The 18654-nt window shown below is 61.6% G+C and overlaps 1 protein-coding gene across 3 annotated transcripts in view; it reads left to right on the top strand.

The window, feature by feature from the left end:
* The first annotated feature begins 4082 nt into the window (after positions 1-4082).
* ACAN (aggrecan) overlaps positions 4083-18654 on the top strand; it is a 48604-nt gene continuing 34032 nt past the window's right edge. For all 3 annotated transcript variants that reach the window (XM_062204905.1, XM_062204906.1, XM_062204904.1), the window contains exon 1: positions 4083-4170. The gene's annotated coding sequence lies outside the window, so the exon portion shown is untranslated. The remainder of the gene's footprint in view (positions 4171-18654) is intronic.

The raw sequence follows: 18654 nt of genomic DNA, 5'->3' as shown, positions 1-18654 counted from the left end.
AGACCTTTCTCTCTCTGTCTCTCTTCCTCCTCCCCTGGTAACTCTGCCTTTCAAATAAATAAATCAATCTAAAAAACAAAACAACATAACAGATGATTGTACAACTATACTTCACTTCTGAGCTCTAAAAAAAAAAATTAAAAAAAAAAAAACTTCTATGAATTCAGGCAAAAAATTCCAACCGAAGCTTCTAGAGTTTCCTTAAGTGAACGCTCCCATTTCTCTGCCAGTGTCACAATGCTGCTGACCTGTTCCTCGCATTCAGCCCAGCACGGAGGTGGTGCACATCCGTCACGGGTCACCTCCCGGTCCGTCCTGCATCCAGAGGGCTTTCCTATACCTTTGTTCTGTGGCCTTTTGCTTCCAGAAAGGAGCACAGGGCTCTGCACATGGTGTGATCATGCCACAACCCAACAGCCGGCGTCTGAGCTGCTCTCACAAGCCCGGGCACGGTGCTCTCTGTCACCAGCCGCCGGCCGCCAGAAAGGCCTGGCCCACCTGCACTCCGGCCAGGCTGCTGCTCCGTGTGACAGCTGCAAGTGGACTGCAATTCTCACAGAAATTATTTTTAAAAGTGTTTACTTATTATTTTTATCAAGTGAGGGGGAGAGAGAGAGAGAGAGAGAGGTCTTCCATCTGCTGGTTCACTCCCCAAATGCCCACAGCAGGCTGAAGCCAGGAGACCAGAGCACCATCTGGGTCTCCCTCGAGGGTGGCAGGGCCCCAAGGACTTGGACCCAGGAGCATCAACAGGAAGCTGGATGGAAACAGATGACCCAGACTGACGCAGGGCTCCAACACAGGATGTAGGCATCGCCGGCAGGGGCTTGGCTGGGCAGCACAGCACCCACTCCCTGGCAGCCATGAGTGCTGTGAGGATCGAGATGCGGGGAGGTGAGGCCCCCCTGTCAGAACAGGGAGTCACAGCCATGCTGCTGGACACACAGCGACACTCTCCTACCTTAATTCCGAGTTGCTGCTTGAGACAGATAGAGTCCCGTTCCCACAGCTAGCATTGGCAGCACGAGGTTTCCACTGTCCACAGACAGGTTCTCCATGGTCAGGCCACGGTGGGCTTGTGCATCCAGTGTTCAAGGGGCACCAACAAACAAGGGAGGAGTGAGGGACCCAGAAGCGAACTCCCCTGGGGCACAGCAGATGCCTCAGGCAGTCAGCTGCACAGAGATGTGGGTGCAGGAACACGGGAGCCCTCTCGCTGTCCCCGGAGGTGCTGGGAAAGGACATCCCGTGCTCCGGAGCCCCGCCCTGGCTCCCTCCTGAGCAGAGAAGGTGCTTGCTGGTGAGCTCTGGGGAGGCCGGCTGCAGGCAGGAGCACACACCATGATGGGAGAGCGCCCCAAGGTGAGCTCCAGGTACCAAGGCAATTCTCAGTGCAGCAAAGTCCCACCCTTGGCTTCGAAAGGGCAGGCCAGGGGAGACGCTCAGCACAGCAGTACATGTGGAAAGCGGGTCTGGCTTGGCCACAGGCTCAGGACAAGCTAAGATGGGGCTGTCACAGAAGCACATGGGTACAGGCTGCAGGCTGCCTTGGCCCGAGCAGTCAGCTGAGCAGAGTGAGCAGTGCCAAGCCCCGTGGACATGGGGCACAGCCGTCCACACCTGCTGCAGGAGGACTCGTAGAGCTGCAAGGAGGCCATGGTCAACACAGAGGAGGCAGCTGAGGGAGGCATGAAGAGCAGGAGGGGGCAGCACACAAGCACAGGGTTCAGGGCTGGAAAGATCCGTCATATGGCAGGAGGTCTGGGGGCACGATGTCCCAGAAGGGGGTCCATCCCGCGGGCATAGCCAGGCAGCCCTGGCCATCACCGCAAGGCTGACACACCAGGTGCAGGGCGTCAGGTGCTCCAGAAGCTGCTCCTGACCCCCAGGCTCTGACTCAGTACAGTGGGACCTGCTGTGGGCACAGAGTTTCTCTAACCTCACACTGCCCTGGGGAAGCTTCAGAGCTGCGAGGGCACGGTGTCTGAGGTTTTGCCCGTCAGACAAGAGCTCAGCCGGCACTGCCAGTCTGCAGTCTGCAGATCACTCTTTGAGCAGAGAGAGTCTGGAACCTGCCAATGGCACAGACAGGGTCAGGCATAGCGAGTCCCAGGGAGGCGGGAAGTCCAGCGTCAGACACACGGGAAGAGGGATGCCACCTGCCCCCAGCCATGTCCTGACCCTTTGCTTCTCTGAAACACACGTCACGCCCGCACTCAGATCCCTGAGGCCCAGTGCCTCGTGTGTATGGTGGGAACGACCCGCATGCCTGTGGCACCAAGCAGCATCTGGCACGGAACAGGAGCCCAATTTGTCTCAGCCTCCTTACAAACCACTCAGCCAGCATCTGTCCCCTTCACTGTCAAGACGAGTTATTTCAGCCGGCACTGTGGCCTAGTGGGTTAACGCCCTGGCCTGCAGTGCCTGCATCCCATATGGTGGCGCTGGTTTGAGTCCCAGCTGCTCCATTTCTGATCCAGCTCTCTGCTATGGCCTGGGAAAGCAGTAGAAGATGGCCCAAGTCCTTGGGCCCCTGCACCCATGTGGGAGACCCAGAAGAAGCTCCTGGCTCCTGGCTTTGGATCGGCGCAGCTCCAGCCATGTGGCCAATTGGGGAGTGAACCATTGGATGGAAGATCTCTCTCTCTCTCTCTCTCTCTCTCTCTCTCTCTCTCTCTCTGCCTCTCCTTCTCTCTCTGTGAAACCCTGACTTTCAAATAAATAAATAAATCTTTAAAAAAAAAAAATGAGTTATCTAAGGAACATTTGTCCCAGGCCTGAGCTGTCCTTATCCCACATTTCCCAGGATGTCTGTCAGACCAGACCCTGTGACCAGGCAAGCATTGGAATCCAGCACCCCCCACCCCTGGGAGTGGGGCTAACGTTTTCCCAGATGGGACAATCCCTGTCCAAGCATCAGGCCGGTAACTAACAAGATTCCAGTGGGTTTCTCGCCACAGGGTATGGGCAGAGTCCCAGTGCTCTCACGCTGAGATCAGACCCAGGGGCCTCATGGACAGCCAGGGCCCCGCTGCCTTGCACAGGGGAGGGCCAAGGGTACAGATGCCCTGGGCCAGGGTCCGGGCCGCCGCAAGCAGAGATGCCCAGTAAAGCGCCCACACGGTCCAGAGGTCAGCACCGGAACTGCAGGGCCCAGATTCCTCCCCGTTGGTGCGCGCTCGTCCTGCTTCCCAATCTTGTCCCCTCCACGCTACGGACCCGCCACCTGGACAGCGCATGACCCGGGGTTCGAATTCAGAGCCCACCAGCGTCCGAGTCTCGGTTTCACGTCTTTATTTGGGGGAGGGGTGATGCTGTCCTCCTGGATCGCCTGGAAAAGTTGAATCAGACACAAGCGCACGCCACGCGGTTGCCCAAGGAAGGCTCCCGGACGCTGGGGTCTTCCGCGCTGTTCTGCGGCCACAAACCGCGGGGCGCGGGCTGCGGGGGCCCCGGGGGCTCCAGCTCCAGGGACACAGCCTGGGCCCCTCCGGTAGTTGGAAGTCTCGCGGCCCCAAGGCGCCCAGCCCGGCATCCTCTATGCGGCCTCCCCTGTGCGCCCACTCCCCAGAACGTCCAGCCAGCTCCCGGGGGCGGGGGGCAGTCGCCCAAACCACGGCCGAACCCCGGGGCTGCACCCTCGGCCGCCGCGTCCTGCCCTCCCGCAGCCGCCGCCGCCGCGCAGCCGCCCGCAATGCAGACGCGGGCGCCCCAGCCCGCCCCGCCCCTCCGCCGCTGGCCGCGCGGGTGTCAAACGGGTCCCGCGCTCCCCGGCGCCAGGCCCCGGCCTCGGCGCCTGCAGCCCCCCGCCCCGGGGGTGGGGCGTCCCTCGCGCCTCCCCGCCCCGCCCGCCCCTATGAATGTGGCGCCGCTCGCCATGCCCGCCTACCTCCCGCCGCGCAGACGGCTCCCGGGACACAGCTGCGCCGCGCCGCCCAGGTCCTCCCCGCGCGCGCCGGCCGGCACCTGACGTCCTCAGCGCCCCGCGGGCCCGCGGCGAGACCCGGCTGCCCTCCCCGCTCGGCCGCCCCAGGGACCTTCGAGAGCACGCGCCGAGGGAGGAGTGCGCGGCGCCCGCGCACAGCACCCGCGCCGCCAGAGCGCCGGGGCCGGCTTCACTGCCCCGCCGGGCGCGGGCAGAAGTTCGCGAGAGGGGAGTCCGACTGCGAGGTAACGGCCCCTGCCCCGGGCGCCCAGCCCCGCAGCCAGGCTGCCCGGTCTGCGCACGATCTGCGTGCGCGGGCCGCCGCCCCGCCCCCGCTTGGGCAAACTTTCTGCGGGCGGCCCCAGCGGAGGGGCTTGGGGGCGTTAGGATGGGGCGCCGGGGGACGCCCTCCTCAGGCTCCGTGCGACTTCGTCTGCGGGCCCGGGGCCGCAGTCGGGAGGTGGGCGCCGACCCCCGCCGTGGACCTGGCTCTGGACAGGGTTCCTCCTCCCAGGAGCCCCGGGCCTGTCGGGCAACGATGCGCGCTGAACGCCAGGCACCCCGAGGTGCCGGGGGGAGGCACCGGCCCCACTGACCGCACACCCGGCCTGCTTGTGTCCCTCAGGGCCGTAGGCGCCCAGGGCTGGGGACAGAGCGGCTGCGAGCGGCCCTGGGGCGAGGGGACCCCGTGCACAGGGACGCGACCAGAGGCGGTTGCTCCTCAGAGGAAGCCGGCGGTGGAGGGGCCGGAGGCCGTCAGAGCGGCCGGAGGCCGTCGGAGCGGCCAGGGGCTGCTCGGGGGCGCGGCTACTCCTGCGAGCGGCCGGGCGGGTGTTCCGAGTTGCCTTCTCCGTGGTCGCCTGCCTTCGGCGTCTCAGGCTGGTCCCCGTGCCGCCGGGGGCGACTGCGGGGTCCCGCTGCCCCGTTTCCTCTCTGATGAGGGGAGGGGCCATGGGGAGGCACTGGTGCTTTGTAAAGCACGCGCTCGCTGTTCCTAAGGGTTGGGCCGGAGTCCAGCCTCGAATCCTCACCCTAACCTTGCCTGCCCAGTGGTTGTGAACGGAGCCTCTGCAGGTGGAGAGACCCCCGGCCCCGGGCCGGCTGGGGTTGGAGCGCCGGCACGCTCCCCGTCCTGGAAGAGAGATCACAGAAGGAGGGATGTCCCCCGCCCGGGGTTCAGACACGTCTGTGGCAAGGGCGAGAACACAGGGGCCCCGTGCTCCTCCGGATGAATTTTTAGTGAAAATCGCCCTTACCCTGGGATGTCCCCTCCTCTCCTTCCTGGGTGTGGCATGGGGGCCTGGGCAACCCTGTGAGGTCACTGAGCCTCCGGGAGGCTTTGAGAGGACATGCTGTGTGTCCACTCTCCGTCACCCCTGGGGCCCTTGGGGTGCTAGGGGTGGGGTGCTCTGCCTCAGTGAGTGTCCCAGCTCTGGTGTGGGTGTTTACGGGGCCTGCTGGCTCTGGGCTCCTCCCAAGTCCCTTCGGGTTGGGCCCCAAGAGACCCTGTACTGAGATCCCACGAGGATCTCTCTCCAGCCTGGGGTTTGTCCACAAGCAGATGGCAAAGGCAGTGTGGCAGGGATTTTAACGGGAGAGGAAGAACAGGCGCTCCCTCAGGCTCGGCAGGAGGGTGGGAGTGGGCGCTGCCGCTGGGCACTTGTTTCTCTGATGCAGACTTCACCGCCCTCTGTGATGCCTGCTTGCCGTGTGTTCATTTGTCTGAAAGGCAGTGACACACAGAGAAAGGGGCAGAGATACCACCCTTCCCTTGGTTCACTCCCCAAATACCTGCAACACTTGAGGCCAACAGGGACCCAAGCACTAGAGCTGCCATTGCTGCTCCCAGGGTGCCCGACAGCAGGCAGCTGGATGGGAACCGGAGCTGGGACTCAAACCCAGGCACTCGGATTTGGTAGGCAGGGATCCCACTGCCCCACGGTGCCCACCCTTACACCTTGTATATTTGCAGCATATGTTTCTTACTGAGGGCTGTGGCCAAGACGGTTCTGTCTCTGGGGAGCCCTTGCCATGGGGGCCAGTGTCTGGGGGTGAAGGCAGCTGGAATGGCTGTGAGAGCCGAGTTCAGGGAAGAGGCCCCCGAGCCAGAGGGAAAGTGATGTGTGGAAGACGGGCTGCTGACCCAGGAGCAGGGGAGGGGACCGGCAGGCGCTGGGTCTCCACAGCAGCCTTGCTGCTGTCCCGTCCCCACCGGGAGTCCTGTGGGAGGGGGCACCTCCCTCCCCCAACAGCCCCCACCCCTCCTGGAGAGGGGTCCTGGACCCTGGGCACAGGTGGGATGGAGAGACCTGCAGAGGGACGCAGGCATGCAGGCCGGAGGGCGAGAGAGGGGACCCATAGGGAAAGTGGCCACATAGCTCCTGTTTTCAAAAGTTGAATTCAGGGCAAGAGCGGAAAGGGCTGAGTTTACTTTTAAAAACTCAGAGCCTCCTTGTAAGCAACCGTGTGCGTGTGTGTGCGTGCGCGTACGTGTGTGTGCGTGCGTGTGCCAGAGGCCGGCCTGCGGGCTGGCTGGGGCGTGTGTGAGGCGGCTCCATTCCCTCTCAATGGCCCTACAGTGTGTCCTAAAGGAGCTTTTTGTTAGACTCAGGGTGGGTGGACTTGGGGTGTGTGGCTCTGGGCATCAGTGTGGCTGTTTGCTCACCTCTGCGGGTTCGTGTTTTCCTTCCAGACACACCCAGCCGTGAGCCACGGCTCCTTCGTGGGTCTGCGCGGGGGAGGGGGTGTTGCCTGGCTGGGCCTGGGGCACCCCTCTCTGGGGAGACTGCAAGGTGACCCAGCAGGGTGAGGACTGTGCCCCGGCCACCCCAGAGCAGGCCAGGAAGGGTCCAGATGGCGATACAGTCTCAGTGCTCCTCCCAGAACGTGCCCGGTCTACAAACCATCCATCCATCCATCCATCCATCCATCCATCCATTCATCCATCCGTGCTCTGTGGGTGTGGCACCAGTCAGCTCTGTCTTCCTGTCCTCTCCTGCTGGTGATCTGATGGGGACGCTGCAGGCTGCCTGGCCGCGGCCCCTCGTTTCTGTAAAGCAATGGTTTTGGACTGGGACTGCTCCCTATACCCTGGGAACACTGGTGGTATCTGCAGAAGGTTTTGCTGTCACTCTGTGGGGGGGGGGGCACTGCCATTCTCGTGGCTGCAGGCCAGGGGTGTTGCTAACCACCCTGCAGCATACAAGACGGCCCCACTGTTGGAAGTGTCAAGGTCCCGAGACTGCTCTGGACCTTTGGTCCCTGAGTGGCGGAAGCCTGGGGTGGGAGGGCAATAACAAAGACTGGGTGGGGAAAGCAGGTCTGTGTTCAGCAGACACCGGGTTGTGGCTGCTGGAGCCAGGTTGAAACCCTGTGTGCCCTCAGGCCAGTCACAGCCTTTCTGAGCCACTGTGGAAGGAGCTGCATGGAGTAGACTGTGCACAGCAACTGTGACTGTCGTCCTCGGGCCTTTAATGGTGCTGCCTTGGAAAATTACAGCATCAGCAGGTGCACACTCATGATCTCCAAGCAGCGTTGCCATGGAAGAGCCTTAAGCTTGGCGTGGGGGCAGTGGGTGGTGTGGCCACATGGTGGCCAACAAGGCGTGTGTGTGGGAGGGGTGCTGACCGCCTGTGGGACAGGGACACGCTCCGTCCCTCTGACTTTGGCCCCTCTGTGAGCTGGACAAGCGCTGGCCGGCGAGGTCCCTTCCTCCCTGTCCCTAAGCCACAACAGAACGGTTGAATGAAGGATCGCACGTGGCACCGTGCATCCCTTTCAATTCTGGCCATGGGCACCCTCTGCTTGCAAGGCTGAAGTCAGGTCTCTCTGGTTCCAGCCCCAGGCAACAGCGCCCTCTGGGGGACACTGCGGATTCAGCACCGGCGCTGGACAGCACTGGGTGGTGAAGGTGGGGGCAGAGGCTGAGGGAAGCCCCTTTCACTGAGGGGACCAGACCAGGTCAGGGACTGGGCTTGCCCAGGCCAGACAGCCCAGTGATGCCTCCATTTTCCTCTCCGTGAGATAGCGTCGAAGTCACAGCAGGTTAAGACCTCAGCAGAAGCCACCAGCAAGGGGAGGATTTGGTAAGTCACTATGCGTCCCAAAGCTTGCTTTAGTCAGAGAACCTGGAGCAGAGGGGGCCTGGGGGTCACCCCCGGGCCTTGTTACACAGATGGGGAAGGCAGTTGGTGGGAGTGGGGGCGTGGCATGGAGCCTGGGCTCCCGCCCTGACTTCCGAGGCCCCTCCCTCAGACAGACGAGAGGAGGAGGCACCAAGTCTCAGAGCCACTCCGCACACCTGGCCCGAAGGTACAGCCACCTCCCTTCCCTCAGAGACCCCTCCTCTCCTCCCCCTCCCCCCCCCCGACTTCTGCACGTGCAGATGGCTCAGGGCGCATGTGGATTGTGGGAAGACTCAGAGGGCTGTGTCTCACCTTCCCCAGGTATGAGAAGGGGGCTGGGGGCAGCATCAGAGCTGGCCCCAAGGGGAGCCTGCAGAGCCTCTGCGTCGGGGTAGGCATGGAGGGGAGGCGGCCGGCCTGTGGGTGTCCAGCTGCCCCGAGGGTCTACTGCAGCCTGGTCTGTGAGCCCACCCCCAGAACGTTCAGGGCAGTTCCCCTGGAGGCGGCACTGTTTCCAAGGCCTTGACGCTCGCCCTGCCCTGGGGATCACTCACCACTGTCTGTGCTTCCCCTCTTTCCTGCCTGGGACAGGGTCTGTGTCCACCATACAGCTGTCCTTGGCCTTGGGCGCTTTGTCCCCAGGAGCCAGGATGGGATGCCAGGGCCGAGGGTTCCCCCTCCAGGGGCAAGGGACGTTGTCCAGGCTGAGGTGGGTCCCTGCCTGCAGGGAGGGCTGGAGTCACCGACTGGCCTGATAGGGATGCAGATGGAGTTGGCGGGATCCTGCAGCAGGGCCCAGGGCCTGGGCCACCCAGGGGAAGGAGACCCCTCCCAGGACAGCCCACCTGTGTCCCCGCCCCCTTGCTGACCCTGTTTCCAGCTCGCATCCACCTGCAGCCAGCCTGTGAAGGTTGGGGGGCTCACTTTTTAAAATTTATTTGACAGGTAGAGTTATAGACAGTGAGAGAGAGAGACAGAGAGAAAGGTCTTCCTTTCGCTGGTTCACTCCCCAAATGGCCGCTACAGCTGGAGCTGCGCCGATCCAAAGCCAGGAGCCAGGAGCTTCTTCCCCGTCTCCCATGCGGGTGCAGGGGCCCAAGCACTTGGGCCATCCTCCACTGCTTTCCCAGGCCACAGCAGAAAGCTGGACTGGAAGAGGAGCAACCAGGACTAGAACCGGCGCGGGGGATGCATTTTAGTCCCCTTTTTTTTCTGGACTTAAACAGTGGGGCGAGTGGTGCAGCCTCTGTGTCCTTGCCCGAGCTCAGCTGCCCCTACCTGGAAAACCGAGGGCCCTTGTCTGGCTGTTGCCCTTATTTGCTGGGCGGTTCTGGGCAAAGTCTCCGAAAAGGTTCACAAATAGCACGGGGTCCCCGGTAGCTGAGCCAGGGCCTGACCAGCCCACACTCCCTGCCCTCTGAGGGTACCCCTCTCCCCTGGCCACGGCCCAGCCAGGCCTCCAGTCCCCCTTCAGGCCCCGACTGAGACTCCCACGTGTCCCCTAAACACAGCCCATGCTGGCTTCACTGAGGGGGGCCTCTGGTGGGGGGAACCTCAGCCCTTCCATGGGGCAGGGGGTGCTGTGTTGGACAGGAGGGCAGGGCCCAGCACTGGGTTTGAGCTCCCCGGTTTACTTCTGTGTATTGGGGATGGGGAGCAGACGCTCTGTCATCAGAAGAGCCTGTGGCTGCATCAGGGGCAGGGAAATGTAGCTGACCCTGAGCAAGGTCACTGCCAGAGAGACCTGCCTCAGAGGTCGTTTGCATGAGGAGGGGTCTCCCAGAACTCCAGAGTGGAGCAGTGGTCAGCAGAGGCTGGGGCCGGAGGGGCAGGGAAAGGTGATTGACAGGTGCTGCCTTTCAGCCTGATGGGCGTCGGTTCTGGGTTCTGCACACTGGGCTACGACAGATGATGTTCACGGGTGGTGCAGTTCTCTAGAGCAAGCAAGAGACCAAATGATGGAGCTCTGGGCGCTCTGACCATAAGCAAATGTTAATGCCTGATGGGCACGCGTAGTGTGTGCATGTACTGTAAGCATGGCATGGTGTGTGTGTACTGTAGGTATAGCGTCTGTGCATGTACTATGGGCATGGCATGGTGTGTGCGTGTACTGTGGGCATGGCGTGGCATGTGCGTGTGGAGGTCCAGCGTCCTGGCTGCGCAGCTGAGCGTCCACCTCCAGGTGCCCACCCCCATCGTCCCAGCTGCCCTTGGCAGGTCAGAGATGACCTCAGTGGTCATCTCTCTGGACCTTTGCTGTCCACACCAAGGACGTTGTGCTCCAGCCCCAGCTGCCCCTGCTGCCTCCTGTCTGTCTTCGGTGTGAAAGAGACTGACAGTTGCCAGTTATGTTTTGCCCCAGCTCCTGGTGAACTCCAACACCCGGGTTCACAAAAGAATCCCTTGAGCTGTCGTCTTCCAGGAGTGGATCGGGTGCAAGGGTGGCCAGGACAGAGCCACTCAGGTTCATTGTACCTCCTGCCGGCCGTGTCGTGGGCAGGGCTGAGGAGGCATCGCTGAACCACAGACCCTCACACAGAGCAGCTGTTGCTGGTCACTGTGGCCGTCCCCAGGCTCACTCTGGGCATCCCAGAGCCCAGTGTCGAGTGGTCACGTCGGCTGTGAGCCCTGCTCTGCACACCTGCTGTCTTTGCTCTGAGAGCGGCTGCTGAGTCTCCCCTGCCTTCCAGGAGCCCACTGTTTGCCCGGGGGCCCGGCTCCGCCTCTGTGCTGCTGCTGATGGTGCAGCCGGGGGTGAACTTCTCCACTGGGGAACCTGGGACGGCAGCTCCCAATTTCAAATGCATTTGAGGCTCAGCTGCAGTGCAGTACGTGTCTGCGGCATGACTTCTGCAGGTGCCCTCCGCATGGGCGTCTCGGGTCTGCTGTCCTCAGAATCCAGCTTGGTTTCCTGCTCCTCCCTGCTGTGAGCATCTCAAGGCACCGAGCGTGTGACTGCCACTGAGAATTGTGTTTCGCAGACAGCACGGTTCTGGTAGAAGCTGCCTGGTTGGTGTGCTGCCCGGTCCAACCCGGCCACAGAGGAAAGAGGGTTGTGTTGGTCTCCCTGGGAGAAGGCAGAGGGACTCCAACATGGTGCCTTCCTAGGCGATTTCCACGGGGAACTGTGGTCCTGCCTGGCTTCTGCCGTGCTGGGGCTACACAGCCCAAGCCGGAGAAGATGCAAAAATTTCCACGGGGAACTTTGCATGGGGCAGCTTCCTGGGATACGGACACAGCTGGCAGGGGGTGATGGAGGGCATTGTGCAGCTTTCCACGGAGTGTTCCGGAACAAGCTGGGAGGCGGGGGCTCTGGGAGGGGCTCTGAGAGCAAGCCTCTGCCTCTCCTGACAGGTGCCTGTCCGTCGGACTTTGCAGTGGAGCCAGTCTGTGCAGAGCCTCCTGCAGCCGTCTGCTCCCTGGGGCCACAGAGCCCCAGCAGGTCCAGTCCCGTGCCTGTGGCCTCAGGCTCTGCCGCTCACTGGCTGTGGGATTCACTCCCTCGGAGCCTGGACGAGGACCAGTCACTGAGCCCTCCCAGCCCTGCTCAGTGCGTGGTCCTGTGGAGGCAGGAGCCGTGGGGTACTCACAGTGTGGGCGATCTCCGCTGTCGTGTTGGGGGCGGCACAGAGGACTTCCTGGAGGTCAGCAGCAAAGATAGCAGAGGCTGCAGTTTCTTGTCACCACAGGCCCCGGGCCCGGTCACTCCTGAGACCCGAGAGCCCCCTATCTCCTGTAGAACGGAGCTGCACACTGAAGCCCAGCTGCAGAGGCTGCCCAGAATCGGGCCAGGTTTTTCTAACTTAGGTCTCTCTCCATCACTTACCCTGCCCCGTTCTCTGTGCTGTTGTGCGCTCTTCTCCTCCCTCCCAGGGTGCCCTCCCCCTGCCTCGTCACCTCCGTCTGGCTCCTGCCCACAGGCTCAGCTCAGCCGCCTGTGTTCTGGCTCCCCAGAGCCTCGTCTCCACCACCTCCTGAGAGCTGTGCTTGCACTTCTCATCGGCTGCCCCCACAGGAAGCCCTGAGGCTGCCCCACGGCCGGTCCAGCTGTGCAGGGTCCACCCCAGGCAGAGGCCCCCAAGTGACAGAGCTGGGGGGAGCTGAAAGGCAGCGACTCCAGATGGGAGGGGCCAGAAGAGTGCTCCACTGGGCGGCAGCGCCCTGCAGGATGCCTGTCCACTTGGCCCCTGGCCAGCACCGAACCACCCTGGGCAGGGGCGCTGACCCGAGGGAGCAGAGGTCCACAAGGCCCCCTCGGATTCTGTGGTTTGTACTCAGATCTCTGCAGTGCAGCTCTGTCGGGTTCTTATGGCCAAGGGCCACAGGTCGAAGTCAGCAGGGCTTCCAGCCGTCCCCTCCCACAGGAGTCACATGGACAGCCCTCCCTTCTCCCAGAGCACGGAGGGCCACCCACTGGGGCAGGCACCTGAGCCTCAAGGTCATGGAGATACAGCTGACCCTGGCCCCCCTACCTCCAGGGGCTGCAGGCAGGGTCCCCAGTAGGCTGGGACCCCTCAGGCAGGTCACTGCAAGAGCTCAGAGGTCACTCCTGGAGCTGGGGTCAGGGGCCACCCTTCCTCTGGGCAACACGAGCCTTTCGTTCCCGGAAGGGCTGCGCTGTGAGCACCTTCCGCCAGTGGGGGCAGCGTTTCCCCGCTCAGAGCAGCTGAGTGTGTGTGTGGGGTGCTCTCTGGGAAGCCCTTCCTGCCTTCCCCCCCACAACCAGGGGGTGCATTGGGGCCCAGAAGAAGAGGTTGACCCAGGTGGCCCATCCCCTTTCTCAGCCTGATGGAACCCCAGGAGCCTGGGCCTCTTCGTCCCAGCACGTCACGGCCCTAGGCCTCTGCTTTGCCCAGGAGTTCGGCTGTGAGCAGGTGTTTCCAGAAATGTAGGGAAGGTGATTTGAAACCCACCTAGGCAGGCACGGAGGAGTGAGTCTGGATCAGGGCCTCCCTGTGCCGCCAGGCTGTCGGCCAGCGCCAGGAGAGGGTGCTGAGCTGCTGGCCTGCGATCCCCGCCCGCTGGACACTTTGGGCCAAAGGACACTCCTTGCCCAGACCCAGGGCTGATGTTTGCACAAGGTCTGGAATTAATGCAGAGGAAACTTCCAAGTGCCTGGGCTGCGGCAGAGGCATGAGAACAGGAAGGGGCTGGTCCCAGGCACCAGGGTTTTTCCACAGAGAAGACAGGGCCCAGTGGAGTGGCCCTAGGTGAGAGCAGCAGGCGCCATTGCGGCCATTCACTTAACTCGGGTTTTCAGTGAAGACGGTACTGGGTGGGTGGAAAGAGCAGGGGAGGCTGCCGTGCTGCAGGGCAGTGGCCGTCCAGCTTTGAGCTGTCTGTCCCCAGACACCGTCTCAGGGCCCCCCTCCTGCCCCACTCCAGGTACCCCGCTGGCCTCTGCCAGAGCCTCTGGCACTGCCATGGCTGAGGGGGCAGGAATGCGATGGCCCCTGGGGGGGGACGAGAGGAAGTTGTTCTCACTGGACAGCAGCAGCTTCCAGAGTCCTTGTCCATGGGAGTTCCAGCCAGAGATGCCAAGAAACTTGTCTGCGGTCACCAGATAGCAGGTTTAAGACCAGGATCTAAGTTCTGGCCGTGTTCTTTGGTCGACCTGCCGTGTCATGCTGCCTGCCAGGAAGTTTCGGGAAGATGCAGAGAGCCTGGGTTCACAGTGGCCCCGGAGGGCAGGTGGAGAACTGGACTTCTCTTGTCAGAGAGACAGAGAGGTGTTGCTAGCAGGGTTGTGCGTCAGTGATGAGGGATCTGGGGAGACAGGCTGTAGGGGACACAGGGACCCCAGTCGGCCCCTTCTAGCCCCTCACATGCCTACCTGCACCTATGAGCCCACGGGGTCTCCAGCACACCAAGGCCAGCTCTGGTGCCTGGGCCCTGGGTTGGGACAGTGAGGTGACCACAGGTGGGTACTGCTGAGTCAGCTGTTTGGGCCGACTTCATGAAGCTGTTGCTCAGAGGGGCTCCCTCCCCTTGCTCCCCACTCCCTGCCCTGCTGCGATGGGCAGCAGCAGGAGCTGACTGGCTCTCCCAGCCGCCAGGGTCCAGCCAGGAAATCCCTGCCTTCTCTGGGATGTTGGCCGACAGGGTCCCAGGTGCTGCTGGACAGATGATGTCTCACCTTGCAGGTGCCTGCTGAGACCCTGCCCACTTAACCAGGAGGGGCTTGGTCAGGGCTCTAAAAAGTACCCCCCCCCGGTGCTGGCGGGAGTCGGGAGAGCCGAGTGCGTCCGTAAGCAGCACTGGGGCTGTGTCCTCTTCTGGAACCCTGGCTGTGGGGACCAGTCCTGCAGTGGTCTTTCAGGGATGCAGGGAAAGTGGGCCCTTCTCTGTTGCTGGGAGCCCCTCCCTCCTGGCACCATTCTGCCAGCGTGGACCCTGCATTCATCCTTGTCTTCCAGGCCCTCTGCAGGGCTGGGCAGAGCCGGGTCGGGGACTGGTTTTCTCCTTCTTAGGAGCTCAGTTAGGGTTGCATTTACCCCACCACCACCTAAGACCTCTGGATCTGAAGTTCCATGGGGACGTTGCTATCTCCCTGTAGCGAACGCATGGTACAACAGATGAATGTAGGGCTGGGACTGTGGAGAAAACCATGAGAGCCAGACTCCCAGCCACCTGCTGTCACGTGGCTCCAGACCAGCCATCCCCTGTCTGCCAAGTGCAGCAGCAATGCTTGCCTTCGCAAAGTTGTTTTAAGGAGAAAGGGCCCACCTGCAGCTCAGCTCAGCACAGGCCGTGCTGGGACTGAAGCCACAGTGTGACTGGGGCCTGGCTCTGAGATGCTCCCTGCTGCCCGAGGAGCCCTGAGTGCTCTGGGCCCAACCTGTGTCCCTGGGGAGGTGGAAGGGGCAGCATCACATTCTTACTTTGCAGTCCTAGACTCTGAACCCTAACTGCAACCCAGCTTGGGGTGAATGCAGACCAACCAAGCTGGAGTGGGGGCATTGCTGTCATTGCGAGTCAAGAGACTGTTGGCATGGGGTGCCACTTGGGTGTGGCTCCTCAGCCAGGTGGCACCTGCTGTCTGCTTGGTGTTAAGTACAGGATGGGCATCCTCAGCGTGGGAGGAGCTGGCAAGGAGATGCCATTCATGGAGGCCATGCAGCGTCTGTCATTTGTCAGCAGTTGGGCAAGGAAGCTGAGCTCCCAAGGGTTAAGTGTTCAGGCCAAGGTTATCTGCTCACAAGCGCCTGTGGGAGCCCAGACTTAATGAGCTCCGTCAGACCCCAAACCCTGCCCCCCACTGTTGGCCCTGTCGCCGGAAAGAAGCCACAAGCCAGGATGAGTCCGTGTACTGACTGTTCCCAGCAGCGAGAGATGAGAAGAAGGAAACCGTTCAAGTCAGGGGACCCTGGGCCCCAGGAAGGAGCGGAGTGGGTCAAACAGAGCTGAGTGCCTGAGATGTGTGGACAAAACGGCAGGGCCAGACCGGGCCCCGGCTTCAGACACCGCACTCGCTGGAGAGCCACCGGAGGCCTCATTAGCAGATCAGACAAGGACGACCCACACGTGGGACGCCCGGCCTGGTGTCCTTTTGTGATTCCCAGTTCCACTACCTGTGCCACACGGACCCTCACGGCTGGGCTCCCCCACTCCAGCATCCAACAAGCACAGGCCTCCCCAGGGGGTGTATGGTGGCCTTGAGCATTGAAGCTGAACAGACGCAGTCGGGGGGTCCCTGAATGTGAGGGAGGCTGTAGGGGGCGAGAGGAGGCTGGAGGGCCGACCTCTCTTCTCCGCCCTGCGTCGAGTTGGTGTCTAGAACTTCAGCTCCAGGGCCAGTTCTGCCACTGCCCCATCCCGGAGGGGAGAGTCCAAGCCTTGAGCTCACGCAGGGCCAGGGTTAGGGCCCAGAGCCCACTCACCATTTCCCGAGGACCCCCCAAGTGACCGGAAGGCACAGCAGCGTGTGTGGAATTAGATTTCAGATGCTTCAGTGACAGCAGAGCGAGGGCATCCAAAGACGGGGGCAGAAGACTCAGTGGGGGCTCAGCGAGGGGGAGGGAGTGCAGAAGGGAGGGGCACAAGAAGCAGCCCGCAGTCTCCCTGGGGCGACTTGTGCAGCCGGATGTGGAAGCTCCAAGTTGAGGCCTCGCGGGGTTCCCCAGGGAGTTTCAGAGGACCTAAGCCTGGGACCAGCGTCCCAGCTGCCCGCCCACACCACCCACAGCGTGTGTTCACAAGAGAAGCAGCTGAACCCGAGGTCGGTCTGGCTGAGGAGCCCCGGCCCTTTCCCCAGGCTGAAAAGTGCGTGAGCTGCTGTCACTCATGGTCTAGGCCCCGAATGATGGGATCGGGCACCACTGGGAGATCAGCCTGCAGATTTGTGCTGTGCTGGAGGCGGGGCTGAGGGGCCTTGGCCAATGGGTCAGTCGTACTGGTCTCCCAGGCTACCAGATTCCAGCGTCCACTCACTCGTAGTGGGGATTGTCAGTCTCATTTTAGATTGATCCTGGCACTCTGAGTTAATCCCGAGGAATTTTTCTTTAAGTTTTTCAAGCTTGATTTTCAGTCTTGAGATCGTAGCCCAGGTCGCACAGTGAGAGAAGGAAGGGGGTGCAGAAGCAGCTTGGTCGAGGGCAGGGCCCAGCGAAGCTGTGGGGCAGCAGGAGGTGTGCAGGGCAGAGAGCTGGGGGGGCGCTGCGTCCAGCACAGTTTGCTGAGCCCACTCGGCTGTGGCGCCCAGGCTGGGCTGGGGAGGGGGACCTGGGCCTCTGGGCTGGCAGATGGCCTTGGCCTCCATGTCCCCTGGGACATGTGTGGACCCAGCAGTGAGTGGACGGGAAGAGAGGAGTGCCCCCTCTCCTTGCCCTAGTCTTTCTCTTTGTGGATGAGAAAGTTCCCACCTCAGCCAGCACCAGCACCCCCTCCATGACCTTGACCGTCTTCCAGCTGCCTGGGTGACGTCACTGACGGAGTTGGTGACAGGCGAGCTCTCCGGGAGCCCCGGGGAGGGCGGACACCGATTGTTCTCTGGGCATACACCACACCGCATGGCGGTGCCGTCTTCAACCAATGCAGACAGCAAGGCCGTGGTGCCTCTGCCGCTGAGCTCTCCTGGACGTGGGACGGGGTGGTCTGAGCGCCCCTGGAGCTGGGCCTTCCTTGGGTCTCCCTTTGTTCACTCACTCGTCCCTGATGGCCCTGGGCACCTGGGAAGCCGACTTCCGTTCTGGCTCCCCCTCAGCCCGCTGTGTGTCCTGGACAAAGACCTTAATCTACTTGGCCTCAGGTTCCTCACCATCAAACAGAGGAGCTGGGCTTGGTGTTCACAAAGATTTATCGCAGCTCTGACTTTCTGTGGCTCTTGGGAGGTCCAGTGTTGATTGACAGCACCGGGGGAGGGACATCTCTGAACAGCAGGCAGGAACAGGTTGGATCCCTGCAGTCTACCTTGAGTTCAACAAGGGGAAAGGCATGTTCTGTGTGATGGGGATGTGAGTGGGGCGGCTCATTTGGACCCCAGGGGCAGATCCTGGGCACAGCTGAGCTGTCCAGAGCACCTGTCAGCCCACCAGAGGCTGTGGACCATGGCCCTTGGTGGGGGAGACTGTAGTGGTGAAGCGTGATAAGCAGTAGCTTTGGAGGAGCAAAAACGCAGTGGGGTCCCCAGTGTGGGGACGCAGTGACTGAGAAGTGTGGCACTGTCCTCCCGTTTTCCAGGCATCTGGCCGTGTGGTGACACTGTGTTTGAAATGAGAGCTGTTCTGCTCTTTTGGGGTAGGCATCCAGCCCCCCTCATCCCAGGACAGGAAGCCTCCCTGCAGCCACTGAGGTCTCTTCCAGGGCCCACACCCACAGAGGCTCCCTTGGGCCCCACGCACAGGCCGATGGGAGGAGAATGGTATTGATGGACGCCTGCCTCTTGTCACTCAGCTCTGAGGAGCTCTGGGGCGGGGGTCTGGAGTTGTCAGGCAGTCACCAGCAGCAGGACCAGGGCCCGGGTCTGAGGGTCTTCATTGTGACTGGAAGAGGACCTGGGGTGAGTGGGTGAGCTGCCTGGTGTGTCCCACAGTTCGATGGAATCAGGGCCAGGTGGGCAACGTCGATGTCAGCTTTCAGAGGTGAGAGATTCCCTGTCTCCGGCTGGGAAAGTCACACACTCACAACACACACATACACACACTCACAACACACACAAGCAAGTACATATATACTCACGCTCACACACACACACATGCACTCACACGCACACACACACTCATACACATACATACATACACACACCCACTCACATGCACATGCACACACCACACACACCACTCATACACACTCACACATACATGCACACACAAATATACATGCACAAACACGCACACTCATATACACACATATGCGCACACACCACTCATACACATACATACACACACTCACACCTACACACATACATGCACACACACCACTCATACACATACACACGCACTCATGCACACATGCACACAAACACGAACACACACACACATACACATGTGCACAAACACATACACACATTCATATACACACACAGTCACACACACACACAGTCTCAGCTCAGGTGAAGGGCACTAGCATGTGAGGTGGGTGTTTGGCCTTTTGATTAAGTTACCTGCA

The sequence above is a fragment of the Lepus europaeus genome, chromosome 11, assembly GCF_033115175.1.
Source record: "Lepus europaeus isolate LE1 chromosome 11, mLepTim1.pri, whole genome shotgun sequence".
NCBI lineage: Eukaryota > Metazoa > Chordata > Mammalia > Lagomorpha > Leporidae > Lepus > Lepus europaeus.
Note: the sequence above shows the minus strand (reverse complement) of the source record. Positions and strands in the feature narration are given on the sequence as shown.